This window comes from Hylobates moloch, unplaced genomic scaffold (genome assembly GCF_009828535.3).
Source record: "Hylobates moloch isolate HMO894 unplaced genomic scaffold, HMol_V3 SCAFFOLD_14, whole genome shotgun sequence".
Lineage (NCBI taxonomy): Eukaryota > Metazoa > Chordata > Mammalia > Primates > Hylobatidae > Hylobates > Hylobates moloch.
The window spans coordinates 39,643,653-39,658,962 of record NW_026652289.1 but is presented as its reverse complement, the minus strand read 5'-3'; the positions used below and the strand labels follow the sequence as shown (position 1 = coordinate 39,658,962).

At 53.1% G+C, this 15,310-nt stretch overlaps 1 protein-coding gene across 1 annotated transcript in view; it reads left to right on the top strand.

Moving 5' to 3' along the window:
• The window catches only part of ZNF710 (zinc finger protein 710), an 80,937-nt gene that overhangs the window by 41,043 nt on the left and 24,584 nt on the right, over positions 1 to 15,310 (top strand). The gene's annotated exons all lie outside the window — the stretch shown is intronic.

Genomic DNA, 15,310 nt, shown 5'->3' with positions numbered 1-15,310 from the left:
CATTAGGTTGGCCCCAAGCACCTCAGGGCTCCGGACTGGTCCTTGTTGCTTTATGATCCCAGCCCACACCACTGAGCTCCACACAGACTGAGTGCTCAATAGATGCGTAAGGTTGAGACTCGCTCAATCAATCAATCAATAAACCAATCAGTCTTCCTCCACTCAGCCTCTCTGCTCCCAGGCGTTTCTCATTATCTAGCGTTTGGATGATCAGAAGGAAACAGGAGCCGCTGCGTAAAGGTGACCCCATTTCAGGTTTCGTCATGACTCGCTAGGTACTGACAGACAGCAGGAGAAGGGAAGACAAAGAAGGGGGACGGGGAACACTCACCTGTGATCGCAGAGGGACATTTTGGGAGACACTTGGTCACTAGACTGAGGGCTGTGTGTGGGCATTTGCCGGCACGATCTGGTGTGTAACTGAGGCCCCACCAGGAAGGACAGGAAATCTAAATCCAGGTCAGGGCACATATATTGCGCGCAGTCTTTGGGTCTTGGCTAACTCAGGAAGGTGCTGGTCTGCAGTGACCCATGATGTGAGAACACGCCTCAACGTCCAAAGAGGTCCTCCCTCGTCAGTGACATAGACCCAACAGCTGGTGGCCTGTAAAAAGAGCCAACCCACCCGCTCACACTCCTGGAGTGAGGGCCCAGCCTGAGCAGGCAGCGGGCTTCCTTGGAGCAGTCCCTCGAGGGGACAGCCCATCCCAGGGCTGACTCAGAATGCCCTTCACCCCACACATCCACCGGGGACCGAGCACCACCTGTGTGCAGGCAGCCGCAGAACCGGGTGGACACGGCCCAGGCAGGGTGAGTCGCCACGGCTTTCACCTCCAGCCAGAGCAGCTGCCTCACTGAGAACCCCCTCATCTGCCCCGCTACCTGGTTAAGGGCCCGAGGGCTCTCATAGAGGAGACCTGTGGGCACCCAGAGGTCCGAGCTGCCTTTGGAGACCGAGCCTTGTGCACAGCATCACAGGCCAGGGCTCTCTCCCTTGGCTCACCCAGGACCCTATGGGAGGAGGCCGTAGCCAGGCGGCCAGGGCAGGGAGCAGCCGACCCTGTAATAAAGCTGATAGCTGTCGGCCTGTGGTGCCCCTGGAGAGGGAGCACTCCCCTTGGGGGTGTAGCTTGTTTGGGGGAAGCCTTTACAGCAGCTCTTTGATGTTTCTCCAGTGGAACTGAATTTATTTTTTGTACTTTTAGGAATTAACTTGCAGTGCTCAGCCTCTCCCTCCCCAGAAAGGAGAGAAGGAGAAAAGAAGAAAGGGTTTGCATTGTCACGGTGATTGGCACCGCCTGTGAATGAGGGGTCACTGTTTCAGGCTGCTCCTTTTCAAGCAGGCCTTTCTCCCCTGCACGCTGCATTCACGCTAGAACATTCTTTCTTTCAAAGCTTCTGTCTTTCTCTCCCCCGCCCTTTGTGTCTCTGCCTTCCTTCCCTTCACTTTTGCCTTTCATTCCGAGCCCTCACCACTTCCCTCGGGCTTCACTCTCTTCTCCCTCTCTTTTTTCCCCTTTTTCTTCTTCTTCTATTCAGTTCCTTTTTTCCCCTCTTGCCTCTCTCTCTCTCTTTTAAATTTCTTTTTTCTTTTTCCTTTTGAATAGTGCTTCTGTTTTCAAGGGAAGAGACCAGTAGAGAAGTGGGTTTATTTGAGGAAGGGAGAATATGTTTTTTCTCCATTGCTCTAAATGTGTAAAACAACAACAACAACAACAAAAAACCTGTTGAAGACACTGTTTTCTTTTAGGCTCCTGCTTTAAAGAGGGAAGAGTGTTTGGGGGTCTCCACCAGCCGTAGGGACCTGTTCGTCACACGGGAGGAGTCCTGAGTGGGTCAGCAGGGGTAGGTGACTGAAGGCCTGGGGTGGGACTGGCAGGATGTAGACATGGCCTTGGGATCCTTCCCTTCTGCCTGGCCCAATATGAGGCTCGAGATGAGGGTGAAGGCAGAGGTGGATGTGGTCCCATGGGCCTCCCCACTCTGGCAGAGCCTGGTGTCGCCATTCCCTGCCAAGGCGGGGCTAGGTGGCGTCCGTGTGAACATGACGCAGAGGCTGAGTGTGAGGAAGGGGGCCGGTCCACACGACACAAGCTGGACCGACAGCTGAGCTGGATAGCCCTCACCAAATAAGGGGCCCTCCACCTTGGGTTTGGCAGCCTGTGTTGACACATCCTTTGTGACAGGGACGCATGTGTCCCACGCATCAGAGGGATTTTAAGATGTCACCTGGGAGCTCTAGAGAATTTTCACTCAGGTTTTCCTAAATTATCCAAACAGAACAGTTTGGTTCTTTCCCTGTAGGCCTCTTTGTTTTTCTTTAAACCTGTGGAAACGCACCTCCTCTGAGAGCCGACATACGCCTGTCAATCAGGCGTGTGCATGTGCCTGGTTAGCACATTTACTTCACCTGTTAAGCAGTGGCTCCTCTCCTGTGTGTGTGGGTCAGTGGATAGCACCGCAGCAAGGCCACCACCTTCTACATCCCCAGGGGCCACCAGTCGCTGTGGTCTGAGGAGTAAAGGTGGCCCTGCCTACTCTTGAAGTGTGTTTATACCTGTGTAGGCCAAACCCCTGCACTGTGTCACACCTCCACATTACAATCACTGCTCCCTCCCCCGGAGTGCCTTTCTTCTGTTAGTCTGCCTGCTGAACTCCTACACAACCTACAAAACCTTGCTCGGGTGTCACCTCCCCCTATGACTCCTCCACATAGACTTAATCACATCTCCCTTTATCCACCTTCTGGGAGTTGTATGTCATAGCTATCAGCTCACTAAGGTAATCATCCATTTACTGTGGCTGCTGGAGGGCGGAGACTGTTGTCTTCATCTCTCTGGCTCCTAGGAGAATGGTGTGCTGTCCATGTTTGCCAGGCAGAAAAGTCTTGCAAAACCTCAGTCACTCTACAGTGACCTCAGAGCTTGAGCCTGGTCAACTGGAACAGCAGAAAGAAGGAAGCTGGAAATGGCGGATGGCTGCAAGGACATGAGCCATGGAGAGGTTAGACAGTGACGGCTGACAGGTTTGCCGTCTAGGAACCGTTGTGGACCTGGGTAAGGCTGCAGCTCTAGTGAGGTCAACACTGAGGTGAGCGCAGAAGCCATGAGAGATGGCTTCTCTGAGGGAGTCCACTCAGGCCAAGGCCTGAGCCCAGGGGCCGCTGGGATGCAGGAGGCCAGGGAGTGGTGGTGGTGCGTGGCCTGTGAGCCCAGAGAGGGTTGTGTGGCTGCTGCCAGATGAGGAAGAGGCCCAGCTCAAAGCTCCTGTGTTTGGCAAAGGGCTGCCACCTTCCAGAGGACAGTTGAGCTCTGGTGGAGGGGACAGATATCATAGAGTAGAGCTTGAGGAGGTGATGGAGGACATAGATCTGGCCCCAGTTTAGGGGGTGGAGAGAAAACAAGAAATTGGACATTGCCAGGGTTGCAGCGGGCTGTGGTGCAGGCAGGGAAACTAAGCATGCATGAAAGCTTTGAGCTGGAAGCCAGAGAGGGAAGAGACGCGAGGGGCCAGGTCTCTTCGGGAGGACCTACTGCATGTCTGGGCACGTTCTGCCCTGCAGAAGGGGCATGTTGGGCAGCGGGCCTGGAAGACCCTGGATACCTCCTCAGAGCACAGAAGAAGGGACCTGGTCACACTCTGGATCCCCCAGGGCCACAGAGAAAGCTTGTGGGGCTCCCATCTAGCCAGGGTTCCCAGGGGCCCCAGGAAAAGCCATGGTCTCTGGGGGGACACAGGGCTCTCTGCAGGAGGAAGCTGCCTCTGGGAGGGAGCCCTGAGATGTCAGTGGCCTGGGCTATGTGAGATGAGGACTCCAGGCCCAGGTGTGCTGGCACAAGCCATCAGGCCTGGAGGTGTGGCCGGCAGGACCCTCCCAAGGCAGAACCCTGTGTGCCCTTCCTCCTGCGCACCCAGCTCAGTGCCCGGCCCATAGTAGGCGCTTCATGAATGTTTGCTGAAGTGTGAATTGCATGTGTCGTTAGCAGATGTAGAGTGGAAACAGTACAGCTCATAGCCAAGTGCTGTGTAAATTGTAAAGCCTCTTGCAAAGGGGAGTTCTACCCCTGCCCTCCAGAGCACAGGGCCTCAGGGAAGGGGCCATATCCTCCCCAAGAAGACTAGAGGAGGGTGGAGGAGGGCGGAGGGACAAGTCAGTGCCAGGTATGGAGGATGGCAGGAGAAGGAAGGGCTAGTGACCAAGCCAGACACCCAGACGGGTGAGGACAATGAGCCCACTCATTAGTAGTGACCAGACCCAGGTAGAGGAAGAATGTCAGTTGGATGTGGAAATGAAGGAGGTGGATCTGAAGCCCTGTGATATGGTGCTGAGCCCCTACTATGTGCAAGTTGGGTGCTAACACCCACTTCCCAGGAGGAGGGTCTGGGGCTCCAAAAGGGTTGGGGAAAATGCTGTCCTCCCTCTGAGTCTGGGTGACCAAGACAAGATGAGCTGTGGGAAAAGGTAGCAAGGAGTCTGCTTATCTAGGGACATTTGGGATTTAAGCTCCAGGAAAGGGATCAAAATGGCTTTGGGGCAGGCACCATAGAGATTTGAGCCTGGGCCCAGGGGAGGAGGCCACCATTGCTCTTCCCGGCCCCACCTGCTTCTCAAGATACTGCTGGCAACCCGGAAGCTGCCAGGGCAGGCCTGCAAGGCCATCAGGTTTTTCTGGTTTGGGCAAGAACACCTCCTTACACCCATTAAGATGCCCACCCACAGCCACGCTGGCCTAGAGATGAAAGGGATTTTGGGGGTGGGTGGGGACAGGACGAGGGTCCGAGTTTGTGAACAGGCTTTAGAGGCAGGCATGTTTCTGGGGCCCCAGTTTCCCAGGTGGCAGGGGACCTAGCGGTCAATTCCCCCCGAAGAACTGGCATCAAGGAGTCCAGCTCCTCCCGTAACTACTGTGTGGCCCCAGGCGAGCTGCTGAATGCTAATAATAGCAGCAAACACCACAGGCGTGCCAGGTTCTGCTTTCAGCACTTTACATATTTTAACTGGTAAGGCAGGTGCTCTTGGTACCACCTCACTTTAGTAAGGAGAAAGAGTCATGCCATTGGGAAGTAGCAGAGGATGCAAACTCAGGCCTTCAACTCTAGAGTCTGGATCTAAACCGGTGCTTCAAAACCTAGTGGGTTTTTAAAGTCCATTTCTTTTTTTTTTTTTTTGAGACGGATCTCGGTCGTCACCACGTGGATCATGGCCAATCGGCTCACTGCAACCCCTCCGGTTCACCCCTCTGCCTCACCTCTCAATACTGGACCACAGGCCCCACCACACCTCGGCTAATTTTCTATTTTATAGAACGGGGTTTCACCTGGTCTCGACTCTGACCTCTGATCCCCCACCTCGGCCTCCAATCTGGATTACAACTGACCACCATTTCTAAGCCTCACAGACTAATACTTTATCAACCTGGCTCAAATGTCACAGCATTGTCACATTGCTATACAAGTTTCTTTTCTTTTTCTTTTTCTTTTTTTTTTTGAGACAGAGTCTTGCTCTGTCGCCAGGCTGGGGTGTAGTGGTACGATCTCAGCTCACTGCAACCCCCAACTCCCGGGTTCAAATGATTCTCCTGCCTCAGCCTCTGAGTAGCTGGGACTACAGGCACGCACCACCGCGCCCGGCTAATTTTTGTATTTTTTCTAGTAGAGGCGGCATTTCACCATATTGGCCAGGCTGGTCTTGAACTCCTGACCTCAAATGATCCACCCATTTCGGCCTCCCAAAATGCTGGGATTACAGGCATGAGCCACTGCACCCAGCCAAGTTTCTAAGGCTACACTTACCTATTTGGAAGCAGTCCCAGAGCTCGAGGGCCATGCTGTGAGGAGCAATGTTCTAAAGCTATTAACCATTCTGTGCCTCAGTTTCCATATTTGTAAAACAGGGTGATGGCACCAGTACCAACCATAGGCTGCAGTCAGGATTAAATGACACACTGTGCTGAAAGTTGGCCCAGGTTGGCACTGTCACTCTTAGGGCAGCCAGCCAGTCTGTGAACGTCGGGTTTTGCCATTAGGAATAAGAGCCCACACAGGTGCTGCCCATTCAGATGCCAGTGCAGAACCTGGCAGGGAGCATCCCATGACTTCATGCCTGGGAAGAGCTTTGTAAACTGTAGAGGGCTGTGGCTGTGTGAGCAGGCCTGCTCATTCTCTTGCCCAGCCTGTCTTTCTGAGTCCCAGAAGATCTTGTGTTTCCTTCTTCACTTTGGCACCCAGAGCTGGGGGCATTTGGAGGACAGAACCCACCAAGGCTCCCAGGGGCAGGCCCTGAGTGCTTCAGAGCCAGGACGCAGCCCAGCCCATCCTTGCATCAGCACAGGGAGGAGGGTGACTTGCCTCCTGGCTGTGCACGTGTGAGTGCGTGTGGACTTCACACAAGAAGCTTCTGGGCGTTTTGGTTTCAGGGGTCGGGGCCAGCACAGGGCAGGGTGGGGGTCCCATTCTTGGACCCAGCCCTTCCTTCTGTGACCCATCTGAGCTGCGTTTGTTTGCTGAGGAGTGGGTCATTCCAGCTGGCAGGAGTGTGATCCCAGAAACAGATTATCTACACTCTGGTGAGGAGCGTTGGATCTTGTACTTCATTTAGGAATGTGGTCTTCTGAGCTACCTGGATGAGTTGTAAAATTTCAGAAAAGAGGCAGCATCTGTGACGAGACTTCTAGAGGCCCACAGAAGATGCCTTCCTGCCTCTCCAGGGTCCTCCTCAGGTTCTGGGGCCCAAGGGACCCTCACAGCCCCACAGGCACTGGGGTTGAGACTGCCCATTTCCTGGCAACCCAGGGGCTCCCATGTGGACCAAGGACTTGAGCTAGAATCTTCCGTGGGACCGGGTCTATTCCCAGCATCTCCGTCCTTCCTTACACCTGATTTCATTACTTTTTCCCAAGTGTTCGTCCTCTCCCCACTCCTTCATGGGATTTAGATATTTTTAATGATAGTGAGAACATGTCAAATATTTAGGGGCCCTGGGTGACTCATATTGTATATGTACATATATTGTGGTGTAAAGGCTTAAACTGACCATTTATCAGAAGCCAGTCCCCAGTTCCAGGTATATCCCCTTGCATTACCTTATTGAGTCTTCTCCACCATCCTGTGGGGAAGGCAGCTGTTATCCCCATTTTACAGTTGAGAAAACAGAGGCCCTGAGAGATGAAGCAACTTACCCAACACAGTACAGAGAGGAGGTGGCCAGGCCAATTCTAGAGCTTCCCATTGCCGAGGGCCCCACCCTGCCTCCATGGCCTGGCCGGAGGGACCTCAACCCCACAGGCAGTCGCACCGCAGGCAGAGGGGGCGGAAACCCTCACACCACTAGTCACGGCCAGCCATTTGCTTGTTTTATAATCATCCCCTCTACTAAGGTCACTTTCGCCCTTGGGTCACACACATGCATTTGAATTCCAGCATCTGGGACACACAGCCCAGAGCCTACCACTCTGCAGACAGGGCTTCCAAGCTCCTACAGGTCATCCTCTGTGATCCAGATTGAAGAGGAAACGAGTTCTTGCTCTGGGCTGAGCTGACCATGTTGGGTACCATCCCGTCTGACGTCCATGGTCCTGCCCTCGAGACCCTCTTCCGTCTCTCCTTCCCAGGCCCCGCTGCCCTCTGGTTCTCCTCCCACCTCTCCTCTACCCTGCAGCCAACAGGCCGCCTTGGCCTTCTCCTTTGTGAGCTCCTAGTAATGTGCAGACCCAGGAGCTCCTGGCTGGGATGCCCATCATGTGGCTTCCGCCTTCTCTGAACCTCTTATCTGAGGCGTGCATCTCCCTCCACAGCTCGACTGCAGGGTCCAGTGTGGGTACCCGGGCTTCCACCCCTTGCATAGGTCCTATCCCTGGGCTCACTACATGAAAGTATCGTTGTTAGGTGACTGAGGAAGGCATGGCTTTGCGCGCTGCTCCTGCCTGCCTCTGATGATAGCCTGTGTGGACGGCCGCATGTGTCTGATGTCTGCGTGTGTACACTATCAGCTGATATGTTGCACCAGCTGTCCCTCCCCCCAGGAGATACACGAAGGCATTACGTGAATGAGAGAGGCATTCTTTACTCCTCCTGGCATAAATCCGTACTCGAGCTGGGTGTGTGGGTGACTGCAAAATAAATGTTGATTACAGTAGTGGCTTCGGGAGGCAGCTGCTGCCAGGGGCTCTGCTGGCATGGAGGCCCAGGGAGGAGTCATTAACACTGCCATGAGAACGGAGAGGGCTTGTGCCCAGGCCATACTCTTCACCCGCCCTCAGACCTCAGCACCTTCCCTACCTCCTGCGCTTCTGTCCGTTTTCCCTTCCCTTCTCCATCCCAAGCTTCCAGGCTGGGCAGGCCCTCCTCTCTGGCTGGGTCTACGGGGGAAGGGATCTTCCTAACCAGCTTCTCCCTTCTCTAGGCCTCCCCGGACCCAACCACCCAACCTTTGGGTAATAAACACCACAGATCATCCTCATTTGTCTAACGGGCTCAGTTAAACCCCCTAACAACTCCAGGAAGTGAGAACCATTATCTCATGCCACAGATGAGGAGACTGAGGCACACACAGACCAAGGTGTGAGTGATGGGGCCAGACTGCAGTCTGACCCTGCGGCCCATGCCCTGAGTTTATCGCCTCCCAAAGTGCCCATTTATATGGAAGAACATTCCTGATCCCTTAAGTTTGGCGTTTTTTTTTTAAGCACATTTATTTACTGCTTATTTCCTATCTGATATTTTCCACTACTATTTTGTGGTTCTTAATCTTGTCTCTAGCCAAATTGTGAGGTCCTGAGACTGGGGATCTTTGTGCCTCACCAGCAACGAGCACTAGCCTGGCCGGATGATAGGAACAATAATAATAGCAATCGCACAGGCCGGGGCACTGTGGCTCACGCCTGTAATCCCAGCACTTTGGGAGGCTGAGGTGGGCAGATCACTTGAGGTCAGGAGTTGGAGACCAGCCTGGCCAACATGGTAAAACCCGCCTCTACTAAAAGTACAAAAATTATCTGGGTGTGGTGGCGGGTGCCTGTAATCCCAATTATTTGGGAGGCTGAGACAGGAGAATCGCTTGAACCGGGGAGGCAGAGGTTGCAGTGAGCTGAGATGGCACCACTGCACTCCAGCCTTGGCGACAGAGTGAGACTTCATCTCAAAATAATAATAATAATAAATAAATAAATAAATAAATAAATAAATAAAAGCAGAGGCATTTAAGTTAGACCCAACTCCACTTATTCTCTGGTGTACCTGGTGACTGTGGGTGAATCACTCAACTCCTGTGCCTTGGTTTCCTCCTCTGTAAATAGGTTTTGTTGTCAAGATTCTGTGCTGTATAAAAATGATCTCAACAGGCACAACTCCAGGCTGAAAGGAAGGGCGCAGTGATTAGACCCTTCTCCTGTCACTATACAGACAAGGAAACCAAATCCCAGGGAGGTCGAGACACTTGCCTGAGGGTGTACAGCTCCTGAGTGGCAGAGCTGGGGGTGGAGGACAGGTTTGCTGGACTGAGAACCATGTATCCCTCCCTTCTACCACCTGCAGAGGAAGGGGCTGTCCTTCCCCGTTTCCTCCCCACCTCTGCTGCTTCTCATCGCCCCCTCCTCGGACCTTGCTCCTGGGGCCCAGGAGGTGCTGAGCCAGCCTTTTAGTGGAGGACTACCAATACCATGGCCTCCTGCCTGGCCTGATCCCTGGCGCAGCAACGCTTCTCACCTGCAGCCAGACACTCACACAGCTCGAGGGCTCCTGAAGACCTAGGGCCCCTTTCTTCATCCCCATGTGACTTTTTTTTCGCAGGGTACTTGATCCCATTTTCCACCAGTGCATCTCTTGGTCACTTTGAGATGCTGGGGCCACAGCCATAATCGGTTTGCTTCATTTTCTGCAGTCAATCTCCATTCCCGGATCTTTGTCTCTCCTGTCATTTCTGATCACTCGAGATTAAAAACAGCAATGGAGAAGCCAGGAGGAGGCTGAGCTAAGGAGGACTCGGAGTGATGTGACCTCACTCCTCCTAGGAACACAGGAAGAAGAGGAGTAAATGGGGAAGAATGTGATTATAATCAGCTCCAATCCTGCCTTTATCTCTTACTGGCTCTGTGACGTAGACAAATCATAGCTTCTCTAAGCCTCAGTTTGCTCATCTGTAAAATGAAAATTAAAATGTCTATCTTGGGCCGGGTTCGGTGGCTCACGCCTGTAATCCCAGCACTTTGGGAGGCCAAGGTGGGCAGATCATCTGAGGTCAGGAGTTCGAGACCAGCCTGACCAACATGGTGAAACCCCATTTCTTTTTTTTTTTTTTTTTTTTTTGAGACGGAGTCTCGCTCTGTCGCCCAGGCTGGAGTTCTCCTGCCTCAGCCTCTCCGAGTACGTGGGACTACAGGCGCCCGCCACCATGCCCGGCTAATTTTTTTGTATTTTTAGTAGAGACGGGGTTTCACCGTGGTCTCGATCTCCTGACCTCGTGATCCGCCCGCCTCGGCCTCCCAAAGTGCTGGGATTACAAGCGTGAGCCACTGTGCCCGGCCTATGAAACCCCATTTCTACTAAAAATACAAAAAAGCTAGCCGGGTGTGTTGGCACATGCCTGTAATTCCAGCTACTCGGGACGCTGAGGTCAGGGGAATCGCTTGAACCCAGGAGGCAGAGGTTGCAGTGAGCCAAGATGGCACCACTGCACTCCAGCCTGGGCGACAGAGAGAGACTCTGCCTCAAAAAATAATAATCATTAAAATAGAATAAAATAAAATAAAATAAAATAGTCTATCTCCCTGGGACAGCCTGTCCATAATATGAGCTCAGTAAATGATGGCTGAAAAGAAATTAGAAAGAGCTGGCAACCTTTCATTCTGCCTTAAACTCGGGGCACAGAGACATGGGTGGGAAAGCCCATGAATTTTGCTTCATTTACTCAGAGGCAATTTAGAAACATAGAAGAGTGAATTTTGGAGAATTGGTGAATCTCACCATCCAGTTTGGAGTGAGGGAGCTGGGCACCCTGAGCATTTGCTGGGTTCCTCAGCCTGGGGCCAGGCCCTGTGTCTCATTCACACAAGGCAAGGTAGGGCCTGAAGAGGCAGCACGGGGCGGTGAAATGGTTGAGTTTCCCTGGACAGCAGTGAATTCCTTTTTTTTTTTTTTTTTTTGAGACACAGTCTCACTCTGTCACCTGGGCTGGAGTGCAGTGGTATGATCACGGCTCACTGCAACCTCGACCTCCCAGACTCAAGCCATCCTCCCACTCAGCCCCCCGAGTAGCTGGTACTACAGGCACGTGCCATCATGGCCTGTTAATATTTTGTAGAAATGGGATTTCACAGTGTTGCCCAGGGTGGTCTCAAACTCCTGAGCTCAAGTGATCCTCCCTCCTTAGCCTCCCAAAGTGCTGGGATTATAGGTGTGAGCCACTGCGCCAGTCAGCAGTGAATTCCTGCCTGGGGCTGGTCATGGGGGATTTCTGCACTGGCTCACCCCCTGCTCTAGGTCCTGCCCTTGCTTCATCCTGAAGGGGGTGCCGGCTTCTCCCCTACCCTGACCTCAGGGAAGCAGGGCCAGGCTGTCTGGGATGCCTCCTCCCAGGGAGCCCCCCCAACACACACTTCCCACTCGTGTGTTTTCTTCCTCCCTTCCCTAGGTGAGGTCAATAGAGAAGCTTCCCTGTGGCAGGCAGGGGTCCATTCTGGGGTTTGTCTCCTCCCTCCTGGCCACTGTGGGGAGTCTGACCCTTAGAGATGACCCGAGAGAGAGAAGGCCGGACTGATCTGGAGAAGCCCTGGCTGATGGAATGGGGTTTCTTTTTCTCTCCTTTCTTCCTTCTTTTCTTTTTTATTTTTAAGCAAGAGATAAATAAATGTCATCCTGAGATGACAAGAGAACACTGAAGGAGATAAAAGGAGAGTAAAAGGGAGCGAGAGAGCAGAGGCAAAGGACAGAGGGGGATTTGGACTGTACACTGCGATGAGGGGAGAGATGAAAGAGGGAAGAAAGAGATGAGATGGGAAGGCAGGACCGAGTGGCAGAGCGGAGGATGGGGTTGCCACGGAAACCGGAGGAGGGGAGGAATGGAGGGAGAGGAAGACGGGATGGAGAAGGCGGAGGGCTTGGTGCAGGAGGGGTCTGAGGCAAGGCTTGGTGAGGAGGAAGGGAAGCCATGAGGGGCTCCCAGGTGTGAATTAGGCCCCGGTGTGGGAAAACAGGTTGGCAGGGGAGGAAGACAAGACCCAGAAAGCCCATCTCTGAGATCTGAGGTGGGGAGGGCTGGGTCTCGGCCCTGGGCCCACCCAGCTGGGGCCTGCTCTATCCTGCCTGCAGGGGACTGCCTCAGTTTCCACGTCTGTATAATGGAAATGGTACGCCCTATCCCAGAGGACTGCCCCGATGGCTAGAAATGGTGTGCTTTCATCCCAGGCCCTGATGAAGTTCAAGCACAGTGAATGGTCTTATTGTTACTTCCTTTGATTCTAATCTTTGTCCCCTTGAACTTGTGAGCTGAAGTTTTGTCTGTTTTTCCCGTTACATGAAGCTGGTCATCTCTGGGTCCAGGATAGTGTACTTGTTTGGGGGACAGATGTGCTTCTTTGCTTCTGGACCTGGAGGAAAGATGTGGAGCCCTCTGGAAACATGAGGCCTGCTGTCCTTCCCCCTCAGAACAGGAACTGGCCCTAAAGCTCAGGGAAAAGAGGCGGGTAGGGTCTATCTGGCTGCTGTCCAAAGCTGGGCTCGGCAAGGGGCCTCTTTTTTCTTTGCCCTTGAATATGGGTATTCTCAAAAGGGCAACAATTTATTCTATCTGTGTACTCTGCTATAGGGATGCAGTGGTAAGCAAACAGGCAAGGTCTCTGCCCTTGGAGAGCGTAATCTAACTCGGATGCCAGAATCTAACTGGGATGGTAGCTATTAGGCAAGTAATTATATAAATACATAAATCATTAACAAATCATTTAAAGTTACAATAAGGTCCAGGAAGGAAAAGTATGAAATTTGAGATTGCACAGGACCTGGTCTAGACCTGGTCAGGGTGGGGCAGGGGGTCAGGGCAAGCTTCCTGAGGAAATGATACCTGGGCTGAAAGCTGAAGGGAGAGGAATGAGGAAGAGCATTCCAGGTAGGGGACAGCATGTGTGAAGGGGCTGTGTGCAGGCAAGGTCTATTAAAGAACATTGATGAAGTCCATGTGGCTTCACATGGAGGGAGGGGACAGCAGCACGCTGTGGACTTTTCATGGAGGCAGGGACCAACCAGGCAAGTTCTGGAAGCCCTTGGTGAGATGTTTGGGCTTGATTGCAAGAGCAATGGGAGGTGACTGGGATGTGGAGCAGGTGGGATGTCGTGACCGATTGGTACAAGCATAAGGCTTGCTTCAGTCTTCTCTCTTTTGACTGACTGTTAGCATCCTAGGGCAAGGGACAGCTACGTGGCAGAACTCTTGAGAGCTCAAAACATTTCCTGCAGGTGGGTTGAATGGTGGAAATTCCTTGCCCCATACGATCTCCTGTGCACACCTTCACGGCCCCCAGACAGTAGAAGGCAAACACCCTGGTGGGAGAGCCTGAGTTGCGGGGTGAACCCCATGTTTGACATGGATGGAAGGAAACACGAGGAGTCAAGAGCTCCACAGGGACGGTGGCTCACGCCTGTAATCCCAGCACTTTCGGAGGCCGAGGCAGGTGGATCACCTGAGGTCAGGAGTTCAAGACCAGCCTGGTGAAACCCCGTCTCTACAAAAAAAAATACAAAAATTAGCCAGGCATGGTGGTGCACACCTGTAATCCTAGCTATTTGGGAGGCTGAGGCAGGAGAATTGCTTGAACCAGGAGGTGGAGGTTGCAGTGGGCCAAGATCACACCACTACATTCCAGCCTGGGCGACAGAGCAAGACTCCATCTTTAAAAAAAAAAAAAAAAGGCCAGGTGCAGTGGCTCACACCTATAATCCCAGCACTTTGGGAGGCCGAGGCAGGTGGATCACCTGGGGTTGGGAGTTCAAGACCGGCCTGACCAACATGGAGAAACTCTGTCTCTACTAAAAATACAAAAAAAATTAGCTGGGCCATGGTGGCACATGCCTGTAATCCCAGCTACTCTGGAGGCTGAGGCAGGAGAATCGATTGAATCCGGAAGGCGGAGGTTGCAGTGAGCCGAGATCATATCATTGTACTCCAGCCTAGGCAATAGGAGCAAAACTCCGTCTCAAAAAAAAAAAAAAGAGCTCCAGATTAGTCCTCACTGAGGGGTAGGGGCCTTGGGGTCTTGGTTTCCATATCTGTAAAATGATGGCATTGGACAGGAGGGTCCCCAAAGTTCCTTTCAGCCCTGCCAGTGAAGATTCCAAGACCCACAGCCAAAGTGGCTGAAGCACAGGGTCTTCAGCAAGGCCACCAGCCTGCCATGGGAGAGCCAAGCGTCCGTCCTTTGCAGTAAAGAAGCATGCATGCGTTTACTAGGCATGTGAGCTGCGAGGTGGGAGGATCAGGCCCATGGCTTCTGGGATCCCGGTGTCTTCAGATCATAGGCGGCGCATTACTCCTGTACTTAGCATCAAAGAGAAGCTACCACGTGCTTTTTATGCAGCTCTGCAGGCAGCTCAGCATTTGCCCATAGTAATTTGTGCAGCAGACGCCCTGTTAGTTTAGGCAGGCTCATTTCTATAAGAACCAGAGGCCCACCCAACTCGCCTCAAGGGCTAAGGGGAGTTGATTGCCAGCGAGGGTCCCCCAGGCTAGGGGCAGGGGCTGGGCACCATCCAGAATCCAGGTGCCTTCTGGGATCAGCGTTCCCTTGGGCTCTCCTCAGACACCCACCCCACCACCCACTTGCCCAAGCTCTCTGCTCCTTCGTGTTTTGGCCTCACTCTACCCCATGGCGCTCCTTTGTGTGTTCTTTGCACATCTGCTCCTGTGGCTGATGGACTGAGGCTTAATGCACAGCCATGTTTCCAAGAGAGGAAACTTTGGCCCAAGTTCTTTCAGGGGTTGGGGAGGGCCGGGCCATAGGTCTGGGCCCAGCTTCTGTATGAACTGCCCTAGATGGTGGGGGTATGCTATGCTTGGAGGCCCAGGGTTGGAAGTGGGGCAGCTGCCATTAGGGGAAGGCGAGGAAGAAGGCACCTGGGGTGGGGAGGGGCCTCCCACTTGATTCACCAGGCAAGGCCAGGTCACCGAGAGTATGCGTCAACTCTTGCTAATTAACTTCGAGAGGCCGGGCACAGTGGCTCACACCTGTAATCCCAGCACTTTGGGAGGCCAAGCTGGGTGGATCAGTTGAGCCCAGGAGTTCGAGACCAGCCTGGGTGACATGGTGAAACACAGTGTCTACTGAAA